This window comes from Haematobia irritans, chromosome 4, assembly GCF_050003625.1.
Source record: "Haematobia irritans isolate KBUSLIRL chromosome 4, ASM5000362v1, whole genome shotgun sequence".
NCBI lineage: Eukaryota > Metazoa > Arthropoda > Insecta > Diptera > Muscidae > Haematobia > Haematobia irritans.
This window is the reverse complement of record NC_134400.1, coordinates 105258440-105280069: the sequence shown is the minus strand read 5'-3', so window position 1 is coordinate 105280069 and position 21630 is coordinate 105258440. Positions and strand designations below refer to the sequence as shown.

General features: G+C 35.7%; 1 protein-coding gene across 1 annotated transcript in view; it reads right to left on the bottom strand.

The window, feature by feature from the left end:
• Glut1 (Glucose transporter 1) overlaps positions 1–21630 on the bottom strand; it is a 235356-nt gene that overhangs the window by 179153 nt on the left and 34573 nt on the right. The window contains exons 2-3 of the mRNA XM_075306958.1: positions 15150–15500; positions 7925–8088 (exon numbers count right to left, since the gene is read on the bottom strand). The gene's annotated coding sequence lies outside the window, so the exon portion shown is untranslated. The remainder of the gene's footprint in view (positions 1–7924; positions 8089–15149; positions 15501–21630) is intronic.

Sequence of the window (21630 nt, the reverse complement as noted above, 5' to 3'; positions counted from 1 at the left end):
TGGACCACCTAAGACGCAGCCGCGGTCAACATTTAAATGAAATTATCTTCAAAAAGTAAATGTCATGGACCAATCTAACGTTTCAAATAAAGAACCGATGAGATTTTGCAAATTTTATGCGTTTTTTTTTTAAAAAAAAGTTATCAAGCTCTTAACAAATCACCCTTTATTTTCAGGATTGGTCCACACAAAATATTGTTTGTATTGTTCAAACATATTATGTGTCACCTTAGGGCATACACTGGTAGTAAAAAATTTTAATGAAATTTTCTTTTTGTGGATATATTTTTAAGGCACCAATTGGTTACTTCCATTATTTTACTTGCAGCATACACTCTAGGTCTCTCTCTCTTTCTAAACACATATATGTTTATAGGCTATTTCCAAATTAATATATGTTTGCATCTAAGCATATTATATTTTCAAACATTTTATGTCACAAACATAATATGTTCTAACACATTAACATATATGTCCCAAATATGTTATGCTAGTTTATGAACATTATATGCTTGCACTTAAAAATGTTGTGTTAAAATATTTTAGTTCCAAACATATAATTTTTACACCCAAACATATGAAAAACAGTATTTTTCGTCCGTGTACAAATACATAAACTTATTATACCCTGTACCACAGTAGTGGTGAAGGGTATAAATATTGGAAATATTTACATTGCATAAAATCTGAATTTATGATCGGGCGAAAGCTATATATGGGAGCTATATCTAAATCTGAACCGATTTCAACCAAATTGGGTTTGTATATTAATAATGTTAATTCTACTCCATGTGCAAAATTTCACGTAATTCGGAACAAAACATTGGCCTCTGGGGCCATAGGAGTGTAAATCGGGCGAAAGCTATATATAGCTATATGAGAGCTATATTTGAATCTGAACCAATTTGACCGATATTTTGCAAAATTCACGAGGCTCACAAAACATTCGATTATATGAAATTGAACGAAGATCGGTGGATAAATACGTCATTTATGACCAGATCGGTTATAAATACATGTGGCAACTATATCTAAATCTGAACCGATTTTTACCAAAATCATTGGGGTTCGTCTTTGAGTCTAAAAAAGATCGTATGCCAAATTTGACGACGATCGGACTTAAACTGCGAGCTGGACTTTGCACACAAAAATACATCAACAGACAAATAGACAGACGGACAGACAGACAGACGGATATCGCTAAATCGACTCAGAATTTAATTCTAGGTCGATCGGTATACTAAAAAAATAAAAATAAAAAATAAAAGGGTCTAGGTTAAAGTGGCAGCCCGATTTAGTTTCAGGCTCACTTAGACTATTCAGTCCATTGTGATAAAGGGTCTATGACTAACTACTTCTTCTGGGCGTTACATACACACAAATATTTTTTTTTCTGATTCAATCACGAAATTATTTGATCCAATTAATTTTTTAATTGAAATGTCTTTAATCACAGAAATGATAGTATCAATTAAAAAATTAATTGATACTATTAATTTTTGTGATTGATTTTTGTTTCAATAAAAAAAAATTTGTTGATTCAATTAAATTTTTAATTGAATATTCTTTCAAACTCAATTAAAATTTTAATTGGAAAATTTTTCGTGAATTTTTTTTCTGTGTACGAATGCACAAACTTATTATACCCTGTACCACAGTAGTGATGAAGGGTATAAAAATTAAAATTACCCATTAAAAATATAAAAAAATTGATTTAAAAGAATTTCTGGCGTAGTTAAAATGATGAACATCTTTGGGAGGGCATGTTTGGAAGTGCTTAAAAGTCATTCCTTTAGAAGAAATGCCTAAATTTTTTCCTGGTTAGTTAAGGGAGCCACCGTGGTGCAATGGTTAGCATGCCCGCCTTGCGTACACACGGTCGTGGGTTCGATTCCTGCTACGACCGAACACCAAAAAGTTTTTCAGCGGTGGATTATCCCACCTCAGTGATGCTGGTGACATTTCTGAGGGTTTCAAAGCTTCTCTAAGTGGTTTCACTGCAATGTGGAACGCCGTTCGGACTCGGCTATAAAAAGGAGAACCCTTGTCATTGAGCTTAACATGGAATCGGGCAGCACTCATTGATAAGAGAGAAGTTCACCAATGTGGTATCACAATGGACTGAATAGTCTAAGTGAGCCTGATACATCGGGCTGCCACATAACCTAACCTAACCTAAATGATTCGACCTGGACATGCTTTTTTTCATTGAATGTAGAACTAAAATCAAATGAAATGTGATATTTTTATTCGATTTACTTGAACGCTTAGATAGAAATTTAACAATGTACAATATTGGTTAAATTTTTTCACAAACTTTTCCATGATGTTTGTCAATTTTCATAGAGAATAAATAACATTTTCTGCATATATGCCTCATTATTATGCACTATGAAGAGAGTGAACATCTGTTTACAAAGAAAACAATTAAAATTGAAACGGCCGAGAAAACTTGTAAACAAAACTTTATTTCATGTGGTCCATATGCAAATCGTTCCCAAGACATCTGCACGAACACGACCTATTGGAATGTATGTTGTAGACCAAGGATGAGATGATGGGTGGGTTTCAAAAGAAAGAAATCTGAAATTGAATTTCCTTGAAGTTAACATTTCTTTTGTAACAGAACATTGAAAAATTTGCTTTTTTTATTCCTAAGCCTAAATTATGTTTAAATGTTCATTTTAGTTGTAGTAGTAATTACTCAGTGGGTGTTGGTTGCTATTCCAAGGATAAAAATCACAAGAAAATTTTCAAGCATCAAATGCAGCTTTATGTCATGGTTTTCTTCATGGCAGTTCATGTAAACAACCAAAGACACCCACATGAATGCAACCATGTGGAAATGTCTCCAGAGGAACAACAAAAGGTACAAACTCGAAAACTAGGGGCCCTACTGAGGGATTTTATTTTATACATGAAAACGGTAATTCGAAATGTTTTCAAAACATGGACAAAAATTTGAGAAAATCGGGCGATACATATATATGGGAGCTATATCTAAATCTGAACCGATTTCGATGAAATTGTCCACACTTAAAGGGTGCTAAATAAGATTACTTTGTGCCAAATTTGACGACGATCGGTTAGTAAAAAAGTACAACGATTGATTAGTCGAAATCGGGCGATACATAACAGGTTGGCTGATAAGTCACCTGTCTGTTTTTATACCCACCACCATAGAATGGTGACGGGGGTATAATAAGTTTGTCATTCCGTTTGTAACACATCGAAATATCGATTTCCGACTATATAAAGTATATATATATTCTTGATCAGGGAGACATTCTAAGACGATATAACGATGTCCGTCTTTCCGTCTGTCTGTCTGTTTGTCTGTCGTAATCACGCTACAGTCTTCAATAATGAAGCAATCGTGCTGAAATTTTGCACAAACTCGTCTTTTGTCTGCAGGCAGGTCAAGTTCGAAGATGGGCTATATCGGTCCAGGTTTTGATATAATCCTCTTATAAACCGACCTCCCGATTTGGGGTCTTGGGCTTATAGAAATCGTAGTTTTTATCCAATTTTCCTGAAATTGGAAATCTAGAGGTATTGTAGGACCACAAATACGTGTGCCAAAAATTGTGAGTATCGATCCATATTTTGGTATAGCCCCCATATAGACCGATCTCCCGATTTTACTTCTTGGGCTTATAGAAATCGTAGCTTTTATCCAATTTGCCTGAAATTTGAAATCTAGAGGTATTGTAAGACCATAAAGAGGTGTGCCAAAAATTGTGAGTATCGGTCAATATTTTGGTATAGCCCCCATATAGACCGATCTCCCGATTTTACTTCTTGGGTTTATAGAAACCGCAGTTTTTATCCAATTTATCTGAATTTGGAAATCAAAAGGTACTTTAGACCCGTAAAGAGGTGTGCCAAAAATGGTGAGCATCGGTCCATGTTTTGGTATGGTGCCCATATAAACCGACCTCCCGATTTGGGGTCTTGGGCTTATAGAAACCGTAGTTTTTATCCAATTTGCCTGAAATTGGAAATCTAGAAGTATTTTAGGACCATAAATAGGTGTGCCGAAAATGATGAGTATCGGTCCATATTTTGGTATAGCCCCCATATAGACCGATTTCCCGATTTTACTTCTTGGGCTTCTAGAATCCAAAGTTTTTATCCATTTTGCCTGAAATTGGAAATCTAGAGGTATTTTCGGGCCATAAAGAGGTGTGCCGAAAACGGTGAGTATCGGTCCATATTTTAGTATAGCCCCCATAAGAACGATTTCCAGATTTAACTCCTTGGGTTTCTAGAAACCGTAGTTTTTATCTGATTTGCCTGAAATTCTAAATATTCTGGTATTTGGGGCTCAGAAAAACGTGTATCGGATTAAGTTTTTATCGGTCCATTTGGTAATGCCTCCATAAAGACCGACTTCACTTCTTGAGGGTGTAGAAGGCCAACTGATCATGAAAATTGCTTGAAACTCAATGTAAAATTTCCAAATTTTACTTCCCGGGTGAAAATCTACAGATTTAAGATTTCAAATCAAGACGTTATTTTATAATTTGCTTGCACACTTACAAGAGTTAATTCCTCTAAAACTCAAACAAAAATTGTTCTTATAAATCCAGAACCTGATATAGTCCTCATAGGTGAAATCTTTAAATTTATCTTCCGGAAGTGTCCTCAAGCCCTCCTGAAATTTCAAAGGAAACCCTAATATTTGGTTCATGGTGGTGGGTATTTAAGATTCGGCCCGGCCGAACTTACTGCTGTATATACTTGTTACTATTTTTTTGGGGACGCTTTTTTTTACTGCGATAATTAAAAGTAGCCAAATCGGGAGAACGTATCTATGGGAGCTATATCTGAATCTTAACCAATTTGAACCAAATTTGGCACACATTGCCAATATATTAATTATACCCTTAGTGCAAAATTTCAAGTAAATCGGAATGAAACTTTAGCCTCCGGTGGGTGTATGAAACTAAATAGGGCGCAAAATACATATGTGAGCTATATCTAAATTTGAACGGATTTCAACCATATTTAGCATACTTGACGATACAATTAGTTGTACTCTTTGTGCAAAATTTGGGGCCATATAAGTGGATATCGGGCGAAATATATAATGAATCCTATATTAAAATTTGAACCGATTTGGACTAAATTTGCCCGTATAGCTTGAATATTAATTCTGCTAACTCTGCAAAATTTCACATAACTACACGCAAAGAAAAAAAAAACGTTTGGCAAACGTGTACCGAAAACGTTTTTCTTTTGTTAGAGTTTTTTGAATTGCTTCGAAAAGTATACACTTTTATCACCAAAAAAAAATTCGTTTGTTACAAAATTGTTATTTTTTTATAAAAAAATGTATTTTTGAACCAACAACACAGTCCATTTCGTTTATATCAAACACTGTTCTTTTCTGACTTTAGGTCTTTAATAAGACACATTTTACAGTTCATAGTAAAAATTTAATATAGTAGAATGTAATGTTGAACATTTTTTTGGAATCTTCCGACCATATTTGGAATATATGTAAAAAAAAACTTTGGTCGATGCAGGGTTCGAACCCACGACCCTTGGCATGCAAGTCGGACGTAGCAACCACTTCTCCACGGTGCCCAACTAAATGTATTTTTCTGTTAAATAAACTTTGTTTAATCGGCTCGTGGGCGCCGCAAGCTATGCTACATAAATATAACTTATATGGGTAATTGTCTATTGATGACAATAACGGCTACATAGCTCGGTGGATAGTGTGTTGGCTTACAAATTGCATGGTCCGCGGTTCGATTCTCCGTCCAGGCGAAAGGTAAAAAATTTAAAAAACTTATAAAATCGTATAATTTCTTCTACATTGTTGGTATTACAGGAAAAGGTGTTAAAAACTAAAAAACCTCGTGGATGTGAGAAGGATGTGAGGGCAAATGCAATTAGCAAGAAAACAATGTTTTTTTTTGAGTTTGTCTTTACGAAATTGTTTTTACATCCTGGAAAAGAATAAACGTTTATCACAAAAAGTATATACTTTTCTTCCAAATACACTTTCAACGAAAAGCAAATGAGAAACGAACTTTGTTTGTCTAAAATTTCGTTTGGGAGGAAAGAATTATTTTTTTGCGTGTAGAAGAAGTGTGCACGTGACAAGAAATTGTCGTGACTTACGCGTGAGTCCTTAGTCACGCTGACGACAACGGCGTGAGTGTGCGTGAGCGTGATTAACCAACCAAATGTCGTGCGTGAGCGTGAGTCATGAGAATAATACCTTTGTGAGTGTGCGTGAGTAACGAATTTCGGAAAAACACGCTCACGAAAATAATTCCGCTTACGAACATAAAATGCTTACGAGTTGAATTTATTTATAATTTTAGTGACCACCTAGGATGGTAAGAGTTTTATAACGCACTCGATTTTAACTAGACTCATGTTTTCAGTCAGGTTCCATAGGTAAATCACTAATAAAATTATTCGTGAATCACGACATTAAAACGATTTTCGTGCGTGAGTACAAATTTTCTTTTCGTGAGCGTGCATGAGTCCTATCAAAAAATATCGTGCGTGAATGAGATTTCTCTTTCGTGAGTGTGCGTGAGCAAAATATTACTCACGTGCACACCTCTAGTAAATAGAAGTAAAACTTCGGCCTCTGTGGTCATAAGACTATAAATCGGGCGAAAGATATAACTAAATCTGAACCGATTTCAACCAAATTTCGCACACCTAACATCACTATTAAATGTGATATTTGTGGAAAATTTGAAACAAATCAATATGAAACCATGGCCTCGGGGGCATACAAGTGCACATCGGGTGAAAGATACATACGGGAGCTATATTTAGCTCTGAACCGATTTAGATCAAATTTTGCAAGTTTTACGGGACTCATAAAATATTCAGATGTAGGAAATTTGAAGAAGAATGGTTCATAAATACGTCAGTTATGATAAAATCCCTGATAATAATATAAGTCGGCTATATTTAAATATGAACCGAGCTTTTCAATAGGGATCGTCTTTGAGCAAAAACTGCGAGCTGTAACATACTTTGCACACAAGAACACATGAACAGACAGACGGACAGACATCGCTAGATCGACTCAGAATTTAATTCTAAGACGATCGGTATACAAAAAGATGAATCTTAGACTGTTCCTTCTTGTAATTACATTGCGTCTTAAATAGATCCTTAGTGAATTTCCCCGTTTTTTGGGTTCGCTATCAATACCAAAGCCAGACAGTGCTTTGTTAAAGAAACTGTCCAGTGATGGTAAGTCCGTAGTCCCAAGTAACATATATGGTATTGCTACTGCAATAAACAACAAATCTATTCGATAAATTGAAAACTCACGGGAACCGGGCAAGCTTTCTTTTTCAATGAACGATTTTCAGTGTAATTATTAATGTAACTTGTTTAATATTTTCAAATTTGTTTTACTCCAATAAGCATAGTACATAATAAAATATTTTTTTTGTCAAACATTTTCTTAGCTTCCGTTTCATATTGTGTTTCAGCACTAAAAAGATTCACATTGGTAGCGCAGAACGGCAATGGAAGTAGCAATTCACCTTGATTGGTGTACCTTGTACATTGCCAATATAGAATATTTTTTCAACTAAACTTTGGATATACTATGTTATGTACATTCACCTGGAGCCTGTTTACCCATGACAAATTCAAGTCAACCAGACGAGTTGGAAATATATTTCCCATTGCCAAGTATAAGATTTCAAGTTGAAGGTTTGTCTCTATACCACCGGATGGTGGCCAAAATAGAAATCTTTGCTTACTGATGATGATGTCTGGTATTTGATAAATATTTACAAATCCGGATAAATAGATTAGATCGAATACAACTCAAACGAAGGCAGAATTTGCCTTGAAGGAACATACAAAAATATACAAACACTTTAACATTTTGAAACGGAAACGGAAGTGGAAAAATGGTTCTACTTACTTTTATGTTACAGCAACCGGCCATATCGTTATAAAATTCGTATAGAAAAAATAATTGAAGACTTCCCCACAGGTTTTCTTGTCTTTGTGATATGAAAGTTCAAGTCCAACCACACTTTAAGTGGCTATCAATTTTGAATGCTCCAATTTGTATATATATATTTACTGGAAAAAAGAGAGAAAAATTAACGATTAAATAAAACTTAAGACGCATGTAGCTTAGCTTCCGGTAACACAAAATATTTTTTATACCCTCCACCATAGGATGGGGGTATATTAATTTTGTCATTCCGTTTGTAACACATCGAAATATTGCTCTAAGACCCCATAAAATATATATATATTCTGGGTCGTGGTGAAATTCTGAGTCGATCTGAGCATGTCCGTCCGTCCGTCCGTCTGTTGAAATCACGCTAACTTCCGAACGAAACAAGCTATCGACTTGAAACTTGGCACAAGTAGTTGTTATTGATGTAGGTCGGATGGTATTGCAAATGGGCCATATCGGTCCACTTTTACATATAGCCCCCATATAAACGGACCCCCAAATTTGGCTTGCGATTGTCCTAAGAGAAGCAAATTTCATCCGATCCGGCTGAAATTTGGTACATGGTGTTAGTATATGGTCTCTAACAACCATGCAAAAATTGGTCTATATCGGTCCACTTTTACGTATAGCCCCCATATAAACGGACCCCCAAATTTGGCTTGCGATCGCTCTAAGAGAAGCAAATTTCATCCGATCCGGCTGAAATTTGGTAAATGGTGTTAGTATATGGTCTCTAACAACCATGCAAAAATTGGTCCACATCGGTACATAATTATATATAGCCCCCATATAAACCGATCCTCCGATTTGGCTTGCGGAGCCTCTAAGAGAAGCAAATTTCATCCGAGAGAGAAGCAAATTTCATCCGATCCGGCTGAAATTTGGTACATGGTATTGGTATATGTTCTCTAATTACCATGCAAAAATTGGTCCACATCGGTGCATAATTATATATAGCCCCCATATAAACAGATCCCCCGATTTGGCTTGCGGGAGCCTCTAAGAAACGAAAATTTTATTCGATCCGGCTGAAATTTGGTACATGGTGTTGGTATATGTTCTTTAATGACCATGCATAAATTGGTCCATATCGGCCCATAATTATATATATTTCTATTGAAAATTTTGTAAAAATTTTATTTCTATAAAAAATTTTGTCAAAATTTTATTTCTATAGAAAATTTTGTCAAAATTTTATTCCTATAGAAAACTTTTTCCAAAATTTTTATTTCTATAGAAAAAGTTTTTCCAAATTTTACTTCTATAGAAAATGTTGTCAAAATTTTATTTTGTCAACATTTTATTTCTATAGAAACTTTAAACTTAATTATGTACGTATTTAATCGGCCTTTTTTAGTTTAATATATACTACGTATGGACTACCTTGTAATTTAGAAGACGGTGGTTAAGTTTTAAGATACCTTGCCGTCGGCAAGTGTTACCGCAACCCAAGTTATTCGATTGTGGATGACAGTTTTCAGTGGAAGTTTCTACGCAATCCATGGTGGAGGGTACATAAGCTTCGGCCTGGCCGAACTTATGGCCGTATATACATGTTTTCATCTACATTTGATGAGAGGTGACACCTCTTTATGGTCCTAGAATACCTCTAGATTTTCAATTTCAGGCAAATTGGTTAAAAACTACGGATTCTAGAAGCCCAAGAATTAAAATCGGGAGATCGGTCTATATATAGGGACTATATCAAAATATGGTCCGATAATCACCATTTTCTGCACACCTTTTTATGGTCCTATAACGCCTCTAGGTTTGCAATTTCAGGCAAATTGGTTAAAAACTACGGATTCTAGCAGCCCAAGAATTAAAATCGGGAGATCGGTCTATATAAGGGCAATATCAAAATATGGTGCGAGAATCACCATTTTCTGCACACATTTTTATGGTCCTAGAATACCTCTAGATTTTCAATTTCAGGCAAATTGGATAAAAACTACAGATTCAAGAAGCCCAAGAAATAAAATCGGGAGATCGGTCTATATGGGGCCTATAGCAAAATATGGACCGATACTTCACATTTTCGGCACACCTCTTTATGGTCCTACAATACCTCTAGATTTCCAATTTCAGGCAAATTGGATAAAAACTACGGATTCTAGAAGCCCAAGACCCCAAATAGGGCGATCGGGCCAAGGCCGTAGCCAGGATTTTAATTCGGGGGGGTTCAACTTAAAAAAAAAATATTCATATAATCTCATGTGTAGAAAATTTTATTTATGCATAGGTATGTATACAATATTTTTATAATATTAAATTGAACCGACGGGCTTTTTGGGCAGCAAATAAATCAATGACTTCTTCAGTCGGCACATTTATTCGGCGATGAACCGTCATTAATGCCAATCCTTTGAGTCTACTCTCGCTAGTCGAATTTCTAAGATACGTCTTTAATCTCTTCCATGGCTGAATAAGGAGGTTGAATCACGATAACAAAAACAACAAATTTCAATATGTTGTTTACAATTTTAAGAAGTCAAAATCAGCTGATAAAAGAATCGTATGGCATTGGTAAAAGTGGCAATTATTTATTCTTTCAATTGTCCTGAAAAAATAATTCAAATCCAGAGAAAAATAAAGGTTCAAATTTAATTGCGTCACCTATGAGTTATTGTGAAGTGGATAATTCATCCGAGGAACGCCGATATGAGACCAAAGTTAATAATGGAAGTCAGTCAAATGGATATTCGCCATCTATTAACAAAAACAGTTTATGATGCAGTTTAAAAACTGATGTGCGTGGTATTTTGGGTCTGGAATATGTTATCAAGATACTCAAGTCATCTTTGAACAATTCTCCAGCTATTAATGCGCGAGTTTGTTTGAGATGCATTTGCTATGCAGTGTCATTTGGAGAGCTGCAATCACCATAAACATATGATTTTGACATCTTAAAATTTGGTCGAAATAAAAAAATTGTAATCATATGGGCCCATGATTTAACCTTCTTGTTCAGCCATGAATCTCTTCATTGTTGAAAATGAACGTTCGGATGAGCACGTAGTAACTGCAGGGATGGAAAATGCAGTACTATAGTACTTTTTTCAAAAGTTTTTCACCCCGGTTAGTAACGTAGTACCCCCGCGAATGATTTAGTACCTTTTGTGTAGACATTTTTGAGTCGATATCAGATTTATGGTACAATAGCTTTGACAAAATATTTTAATATTTTGAGAAAGTCTTTATCAACCTTATTTGCTAATAGTCTTTTACAAATATGGCAAAACAGACATGTTCATGTGGGAAGAAAATCTCGATTTTGTAAAAGACATAGTCAAAAACAGGATTTTATTGAACTTCAAGAATGTTTTAGTCGAAAAAAGAATGCGATTCTATATTATCGATTTTTTATTTCGGTAGAAAATGTTGTCAACATTTTATTTCTATATAGAATTTTTGCAAAATTTTATTTTTATAGAAAATGTTGTCAAAATTTTATTTCAATTGAAAATTTTGTAAAAATTTTATTTCTATAGGAAATTTTTGCAAAATTTTATTTCTATAGAAAAAATTTTGCAAAATTTTTTTTCTATAGAATTTTTTTGCAAAATTATTTCGGCATAAGCCGGCTATCATACAAAACCTTTTTTCGGAGGGTTCAAGTGTGGTTCATTGTTGGGTTTAATGAACTGCCTGAATTTATTCTGATAATTGGTTGATAGTTTTGCTGCAAATAGAGGATGCTGATAAGGAATGTGGTAATTCCGAAACCATCCAACCATCTTGCAGTCTATAGGTCTTTGCCCAAATAAATTTGACAAACATTCTTTTCCTCTGTTGGTTAAACTACACTTGTAGTTTAGTCAATGTATGCTTTTAAGCTGCAACAAAAAAAAAAAACAATGCTTAAAGATCAAAACCAACAATGACAAAACAAAACGAATGGAAAATTTTATTTCTATAGAAAATTTTTGCAAAATTTTATTTATATAGAAAATTTTGTCAAAATTTTATTTTCTTTAAAATTCAGTCTCTTGACAATAATATTCAAGTGAAATTTTTGTTGAAATTTAGTAACAAGTACCTTTCCGATCAAAAAATACCTTTTTTGTACTTTCTTAAAAATTGTATTTTCCATTCCTGAGTAACTGGCAAAGTGACCAACATTTTTAAAATATGCACGTTTGGAAATATCTCTTTATTGCTTCCATCGCTAAATTAGGCAGGTTCTTTTCGCAGGTTTTGCTCCATTTCATTTGCACACGTGTGTTTGGCTGTTTCGTTGTTGTTCTATGGCCAAACAAAGCGAGTCATGTTCACAAAAAGAACAACAAATACACATAAAAAGCAGAAATACATTTTCCAAAAATGAAATTTGTGGTGCGAGAACACAAACAATCTGTTTTTTTCGACCGTCGTTTGACGGGCTTTTCAACTAGTATTCTATTCTATGATTTGTGCAAGTTTTATAGGTAAGAGTTTTTCAAAATAAAACCTCCAGCTTTTCTTCAACATCTTCGATACGATTTTTCTATGTAGCTAAAAATATATATTTATTTATATAAAAATATTCATTCATTTCGGGGGGGGGGTGTTTGATCCCCCTCATCCCCCCCCTGAATACGGCCTTGGATCGGGCGGTTTATATGGAAGCTATATCAGAATATGGACCGTCATAGTCCATCTTCGAACTTTGCCTGCGTGCAGAGAAAAGGCGATTCTGTACATGATAGCTCTATTATTGAAGACTGTAGCGTGATTACAACAGACAGACGGCCAGACGGACATGCTTATATAGTCTTACAATTTCTCCCTCATCAAGAATATATATACTTTGTATAGTCGGAAATCGGTATTTCGATGTGTTACAAACGGAATGACAAACTTATACCCCCTTCACCATTCTATGGTGGTGGGTATAAAAATAAAAGACTATCGCCCTAGAACGTGTAAAACTCCCAAATAATGCTACGTTTTGTTCTGAAATTCGCTGAAGTTCGCTAACGTGAACATTTTCGCTAACGTGAAATCTCTTGGTTTTAATTAGTTCACGTTACAGCGAGTGCACTGTATATAGGTCGTACAGTGAATATTTAACAAGTTACGACAACAACTCCGCTTGTTATATCCTCCACCATAGCAATATGGGAGAAATCAGTACAAAAAGTACTTCCCACCAAGTTAGTTTCACAAAATAGTGAAATTCTGGATCGTAGAGAACATCTGAATGGACCTAGCGATGTCCGTTCGTCTGTTGAAATCACGCTATCTTCCGAATGAAATAAGCTATCAACTTTAAACTTGGCATAAGTAGCAAATGAGCCATGTCGGCCCACTTTTACATATAGCCTCCATAGAAACCGACCCCACATTTGGCTCACAGAGCCTCTTAGAGAAGCAAATTTCATCCGATCCGGTGGAAATTTGATACGTGGTGTTATTATATGGTCTCTAACAACTATGCAGAAATTGGTCCATATATATATATGGACCTATAGGTCCAAAATTATATATAGCCCCCGGATAAACCGATTCCCAGATTTTACTTCTTGAGCTTCCTAGAGGAGAAAATTTCATCCGATCAGGTTGAAATTTGGAACCATGTGTTAGTATATGACCTTACAACCCTGCCAAAATTGGTTCATATCGACTCATAAGTATTTATAGTCCCCATATAAAAAAAAAAATTTTTTTGACATCCGAAGCAAATTTCATCCGACTCAGTTGAAATTGTGTACGTTGTGTAGGTAGTATATGGTAATTGGTCCGTATCAATCTATAATTATATAGCCCGGAGATAAACCGGTCCCCAGATTTTACTTCTTGAGCGTCCTAGACAAGGAAATTTAATCTGATGCTGCTAAGATTTAGTACTAGTCACGCAAAGATTGGTCCATATTGGTTCCTAATTATATAGAGCCCCCAAATAAACTGACTTCCATATTTCACTTTTGACTGTCTAATTACCGCGCAAAAATTGGTTCATTTCCGTTGAACATTATTTATAGACTACCGTATATAAACCAATCACGAACTAAAGAAGTTTATGTAGGTATTTATTCTGACTTTTTTGTCTAATACCACCCATATGGACTAACGTGCAATTTCGAAGACGATGTAAAGAAGTTTTAAGATACCTTGCCATCGACAAGTGTTACCCCAACCCAAGTAGTTCGATTGCGGATTACAGCCTTTAATAGATCTATGATGGAGGGTACATAAGATTCGGCTTGGCCGAACTTACGGCCGTATGTACTTGTTTTAATTAACTTTTCTTTTTTTCTAAAATGTAGGTAACACAAATTTTCATATTAGATGAATATTGTTTTCAGTGTATAAATCGCTAATTAAATCATGGCTTAGTCGAATTTTTGCATGAAAAATATCGAAATCCATTAACCTAAAAATAATCGCAAAATCAATGGACCGATATGAACCTATTTTTGCTTGGTCGTTGAAGGACATATACTATGTTAACATTGAATACCAAATCTCAACCGGGTACGGATGAAATTTACACTTCCAAAAGGTTCCGGAAGTCAAATCTGTGGGTCGGTTTATATAGAGGCTATAGTGGTCCGATATGGCCCAATTGCCATACCATCTGAGCTACATCAATAACAGCTTTCAAGTCGATAGATTGCACGCAGAGAAGGAATATGATCACCTCAACCATGTTTCGAGAGCAAAATGTTATTTTTGGACGGTGACTATGGAACATTTTTGTCGCAAAAATGTTGTTTTCTCGGCAAACATATACATGATTGTCGAAGTCAGACATATGCTTTATGAGAAAATAACATGGTTGCCGCAAACATGTTACATGTTCTCCGTCCAAAAATAACATTTTGCTCTCGAAACATGGTTGAGGTGATCATATTCCTTCTCTGGGTGTGGTTTGTTCGTAAGTTAGCGTGATTTCAACAGACGGACGGACCACGCTAGATCGAATCTGAATTTTCCCACGACCCAGAATACATATCCATTATGGGATCTGAGACCAATATTGCGATATGCTACAAACGGAATGATAAAGTTGGTATATCCCCGTCGTATGGTGAAGGCTATAAAAATATAGTGTCATTGATTTTTTGGCTACACTTTTTTGCTGGGTTATTAAAAACAGACAAAGCAAAAGGGATATGGGAAAAATATGAAACTTAAAATGATAATGCCTCCAATGAGAATGACTTTAGAGGCTTGATTTAGGGGTATTACTTACCACTTGCACTTTTCTCTTTTTGGTGGCCTTAGGCTGCAGGAATTAAATAGAAGTTAAATCTTTTTGACCACATTGACTGGGGTCATTCCCCTATTGTTGTTGATATTGCTGTAGTTAAAGGCAGTAAATTGATAAAAACATTTTGTGGTTAATGTTGTTGCAGTTGCTGTGGTAAATATGATGTCCTCTCCCCTTTTTTTGCGAAGCGATTAAATCAGAAAAACTCAGAAGAGAAGTCCGAGCGGAGGAAATTTAAAATCTCCTCTGCTAGAAAATACACATTTTGCCGTAAGTCTCAGACAAACAATGAGCTAAAATGTCTTAACGTAGCCAACCCAAACTGATGCAACTCTGAAAGAAAGGAGGGGTGAAAACAAAATAATAAATAATAAATCGTATCATATATAAAATTTTAAATTAAATTCATACTTCAATTATTGCAATAAAACTCTCATTTATTTTAGCTGCAATGAATCCATAGCAAAATAGTAAACTGACTTGTTTTGAAAAAGTCGAAAAATCAAAATGTACAAAAAACAAGTATATACGGCCGTAAGTTCGGCCAGGCCGAATCTTATGTACCCTCCACCATGGAATCTTCTACTTAAAACGGTCATCCACAATTAAATTACTTGGGTTGCGCCCGAGGGCAAGGCATCTTAAAACTTCTTAACATCATCTTCTAAATTGTAAGTTAGTCCATGCGGGATATATAGTAGACAAAAGAAAGGTCGACTACAAGCGTATATATTCAGTTCTTGACCGGTATATATAGGGAAGAAATAATTACGAATCGATATGAAATTTTGTGCGGTAATAGAGCCAGAATTGAAATATGGGGGTCGCTTTATATGGGGGCTATGTACAATTATGAACACGAGTCTACCAAATGGCAGATGTTTTACTGTTTGGTAGATTGGTAGAATTCTTGATGTTTTCGACGATCTTGCAAAATGTTCCTCTCCAACTATGAAATGCTTCATAAATTTTCTATAGAAATAACACATTGACAAAATTTTCCATACACGCAAAAAAATAATTCTTTCCTCCCAAACGAAATTTTAGACAATGTTCGTTTCTCATTTGGTTTTCGCTGTAAGGAAGAAGAAAAGTATATACATTTTGTGATAAACGTTTATTCTTTTCCAGGATGTAAAAACAATTTCATAAAGACTAACTCAAAAAAAAAACAAGTATATACGGCCGTAAGTTCGGCCAGGCCGAAGCTTATGTACCCTCCATCATGGATTGCGTAGAAACTTTTTCTAAACACTGCCATCCACAATCGAATTACTTAAGTTGCGGTAACGCTTGCCGATGGCAAGGTATCTTAAAACCTCCTAACACCATCTTCTAAATTGTATGTAAGTCCATACGTGGTATATATTAAATCAAAAAAGATCGATCCAATACGTATATAATTCAGTTTGACAAAGTAGACATAAAATTTTGACAAAATTTTCTACAGAAATAAAATTTTAACAAAATTTTCTATAGAAATAAAAATTTTGACAAAATTTTCTATAGAAAGAAAATTTTGATAAAAATTTCTACAGAAATAAAATTTTAACAAAATTTTCTATAGAAATAGACTTTTGACAAAATATTCTATAGAAATAAAATCTTGGTAGATTATTTTTGGCTCGAGTGGCAACCATGATTATGAACCGAATAAAATTTGAACAAAATTTTCTATAGAAATAAAATTTTGACAATGATGAAAATTTTATTGTGAACCGAATAAAATTTTAACAAAATTTTCTCTAGAAATAAAATTTTGACAAAATTTTCTAAAGAAATAAAATTTTGACAAAATTTTCTATATAAATAAAATTTTGGTAGATTAATTTTGGCTCTAGTGGCAACCATGGTTATGAACCGATATGGACCAATTTTTGAGTGATTGGACCAATTGTTGTATGGTTGTTAGCGACCATATACTAACACCACGTTCCTAATTTGAACCGGATCGGATGAATTTTGCTCCTCCAAGAGCTCCGGAGGTCAAATCTGGAGAACGTTTTATATGGGGACTATATATAATTATGGACCGATATGGACCAATTCTGGCACGGTTGTTAAAGATCATATACTAACACCATGTTCAAAATTACAACCGGATTGGATGAAATTTGCTTCTCTTGGAGACTTCGCAAGCCAAATCTGGGGATCGGCTTATATGGGGGCTATATATAATTATGAACCGATGTGGACCAATTTTGGCATGGTTATTAGAGACCATATAACAATACCAAGTACCAAATTTCAGGCGGATCGGATGCAATTTGCTTCTCTTTGGGGCTTCGCAAGCCAAATCTGGAGATCGGTTTATATGGGTCCATATATAATTATGGACCGATGTGGACCAATTTTTGCATGGTTATTAGAGACCATATACCAACATCATGTACCAAATTTCAGCCGGATCGGATGAAATTTGCTTCTCTTTGAGGCTCCGCAAGCCAAATCTGGGGATCGGTTTATATGGGGGCTTTATATAATTATGGACCGATGTACACCAATTTTTGCATGATTTTTAGAGACCATCTACCAACACCATGTACCAAATTTCAGCCGGATCGGATGAAATATGCTTCTCTTAGAGGCTCCACAAGCCTAATCTGGGGATCGGTTTATATGGGGGCTATATATAATTATGGACCGATGTGGACCAATTTTTGCACGATTGTTAGAGAATATCTACCAACACCAAGTACCAAATTTCAGCCGGATCGGATGAAATATGCTTCTCTTAGAGGCTCCACATGCCAAATCTGGGGATCGGTTTATATGGGGGCTATATATAATTATGGACCGATAGATTAGAGACCATCTACCAACACCATGTACCAAATTTCAGCCGGATCGGATGAAATATGCTTCTCTTAGAGGCTCCACAAGCCAAATCTGGGGATCGGTTTATATGGGGGCTATACGTAAAAGTGGACCGATATGGCCCATTTTCAATACCATCCGACCTACATCGATAACAACCACTTGTGCCAAGTTTCAAGTCGATAGCTTGTTTCGTTCGGAAGTTAGCGTGATTTCAACAGACGGACGGACGGACGGACGGACGGACGGACATGCTTAGATCGACTCAGAATTTCACCACGACCCAGAATATATATACTTTATGGGGTCTTAGAGCAATATTTCGATGTGTTACAAACGGAATGACAAAGTTAATATACCCCCATCCTATGATGGAGGGTATAAAAAAAAAAACAAGTAAGTAAAGTATAAAGTCGGGCGGGGCAGACTATATTATACCCTTCACCCCTATGTAGACCAAAATTTGTGTTACCATCTAAACTACTTCACATTTGCTGGAAGCTATATAAAGGAGACAATTTTTTTACTTCTACAAAATCTCTAGAATTAAAATTTAAATCGGCTTACGCTATCAAGTTAATTGGAGGAAGCTTCCATTGAAAATGGGTCTAAAATGTGTAACAGTCTATCATATTTCCCCAACTCTGGTGTACGTATATATGGGAGCTATATATAATCTGAACCGATTTTGACTAAATTTGACATGTATAGTTAGAATAATAATTCTGCTATATATGCGAAATTTCACGTAAATGGGAGTATAACTTTGGACCCCCTGGTCGCCAAAGTTGTACTCCGGGCGAAAGATATATATGTGAGTTATATCTAAATCTGAACCGATTTTAAAATTTGACACACTTAACGATACTATTAAATGTACCCCTTGTGCAAAATTTGAAGCAAATCACGGCAAAACTCTGGCTTTTGTGGCCATATAAGTTCAAATCGGACGAAAGATATATATGGGAGCTATATCTAAATTTGAACCGATTTCAATCAAATTTACCAAGCATTGGTAGAATGTCAATTCTACCCTCTGTGCAAAATTTCACGAAGATTGGTAGTAAACTTTGGCCTCTGTGGTCATATGAGTCTAAATCGGACGAAAGATATATATGTGGGAGCTAAAGGGTGATTTGTTAAGAGCTTGATAACTTTTTTTTAAAAAAAAACGCATAAAATTTGCAAAATCTCATCGGTTCTTTATTTGAAACGTTAGATTGGTCCATGACATTTACTTTTTGAAGATAATTTAATTTAAATGTTGACCGCGGCTGCGTCTTAGGTGGTCCATTCGGAAAGTCCAATTTTGGGCAACTTTTTCGAGCATTTCGGCCGGAATAGCCCGAATTTCTTCGGAAATGTTGTCTTCCAAAGCTGGAATAGTTGCTGGCTTATTTCTGTAGACTTTAGACTTGACGTAGCCCCACAAAAAATAGTCTAAAGGCGTCAAATCGCATGATCTTGGTGGCCAACTTACCGGTCCATTTCTTGAGATGAATTGTTCTCCGAAGTTTTCCCTCAAAATGGCCATAGAATCGCGAGCTGTGTGGCATGTAGCGCCATCTTGTTGAAACCACATGTCAACCAAGTTCAGTTCTTCCATTTTTGGCAACAAAAAGTTTGTTAGCATCGAACGATAGCGATCGCCATTCACCGTAACGTTGCGTCCAACAGCATCTTTGAAAAAATACGGTCCAATGATTCCACCAGCGTACAAACCACACCAAACAGTGCATTTTTCGGGATGCATGGGCAGTTCTTGAACGGCTTCTGGTTGCTCTTCACTCCAAATGCGGCAATTTTGCTTATTTACGTAGCCATTCAACCAGAAATGAGCCTCATCGCTTAACAAAATTTGTCGATAAAAAAGCGGATTTTCTGCCAACTTTTCTAGGGCCCATTCACTGAAAATCCGACGTTGTGGCTCGTTAGTAAGTCTATTCATGATGAAATGTCAAAGCATACTGAGCATCTTTCTCTTTGACACCATGTCTGAAATCCCACGTGATCTGTCAAATACTAATGCATGAAAATCCTAACCTCAAAAGAATCACCCTTTATATCTAAATCTGAACCGATTTGGCTGATATTTTGTAGGATTTTCGAGATTCATAAAATATTTGGATGTACGGTATTTCAAGAAAAACGGTTGATAAACACGCTAACTATGACCAAATCGAGGATAAATATATATGGCAGCTATATCTAAATCTGAACCGATTTTTTCCAAAACCAATAGCGATTGTCTCTGTCCCAAGAAACGGCCCTATGCCAAATTTGAGGACGATCGGACTTAAATTGCGAGCTGTACTTTGTGCACAAAATTACATATAAAGACAGACGGACGGACATCGCTCAATCGACTCAGAATTTAATTCTAAGCCGATCGGTATACTAAAAGATGGGTCTATGACCACTATTTCTTGGCGTTACATACAAATGCACAAACTTATTATACCCTGTACCACAGTAGTGGTGAAGGGTATAAAAACACATTGTTTTCGCTAATTGCATTTTCCCTCACATCATTCTCACATCCACGAGGTTTTTTAGTTCTTAACACCTTTTCCTGTAATACCAACAATGTAGAAGAAATTATACGATTTTATAAATTTTTAATTTTTTTTTACCTTTCGCCTGGACGGAGAATCGAACCGCGGACCATGCACTTTGTAAGCCAACACACTAACCACTGAGCTATGTACCTGTTATGGTCATCAATAGATAAATATCCATATAAGTTATATTTATATAGCATAGCTTGCGGCGCCCACGAACCGAATAAACAAAGTTTATTTAACAGAAACAAACATATTTAGTTTGGCACCGTGGAGCAGTGGTTGCTACGTCCGACTGGCATGCCAAGGGTCGTGGGTTCGATCCCTGCTTCGTACATATATTTTTACATATATTTCAGATATGTTCGGAAGATTCCGAAAAAATGTTCAACATTACATTGTACTATATTAAATTTTGAACTGTAAAATGTGTCTTATTAAAGACCTAAAGTCAGAAAAGAACAGTGTTTGATATAAACGAAATGGGCTGTGTTGTTGTTTCAAAAATAACTTCCAATTTTTTGATACCATTTTGGTAGTACTCCTTCGGTTTTGCCTCAAAATAGGCATCAGTTTCGGCGATCACCTCTTCATTGCAGCCAATTTTTTTTCCCTGCGAGCATCCTTTTGAGGTCTGAGAACAAGGAAAAGTCGCTGGGGGCCAGATCTGGAGAATACGGTGGGTGGGGAAACAATTCGAAGCCCAATTCATGATTTTTTGGCATCGTTCTCAATGACTTGTGGCACGGTGCGTTGTCTTGGTGGAACAACACTTTTTTCTTTTTCATATGGGGCCGTTTTGCCGCGATTTCGACCTTCAAACGCTCTAATAACACCATAACGCGTCACTGTTGATAGTTTTTCCCTTCTCAAGATAATCGATAAAAATTATTCCATGCGCATCCCAAAAAACAGAGGCCATTACTTTGCCAGCGGACTTTTGAGTCTTTCCACGCTTCGGAGACGGTTCACGGGACGCTGTCCACTCAGCCGACTGTCGATTAGAATCAGCAGTGTAGTGATGGAGCCATGTTTCATCCATTGTCACATATCGACGGAAAAACTCGGGTGTATTACGAGTTAAC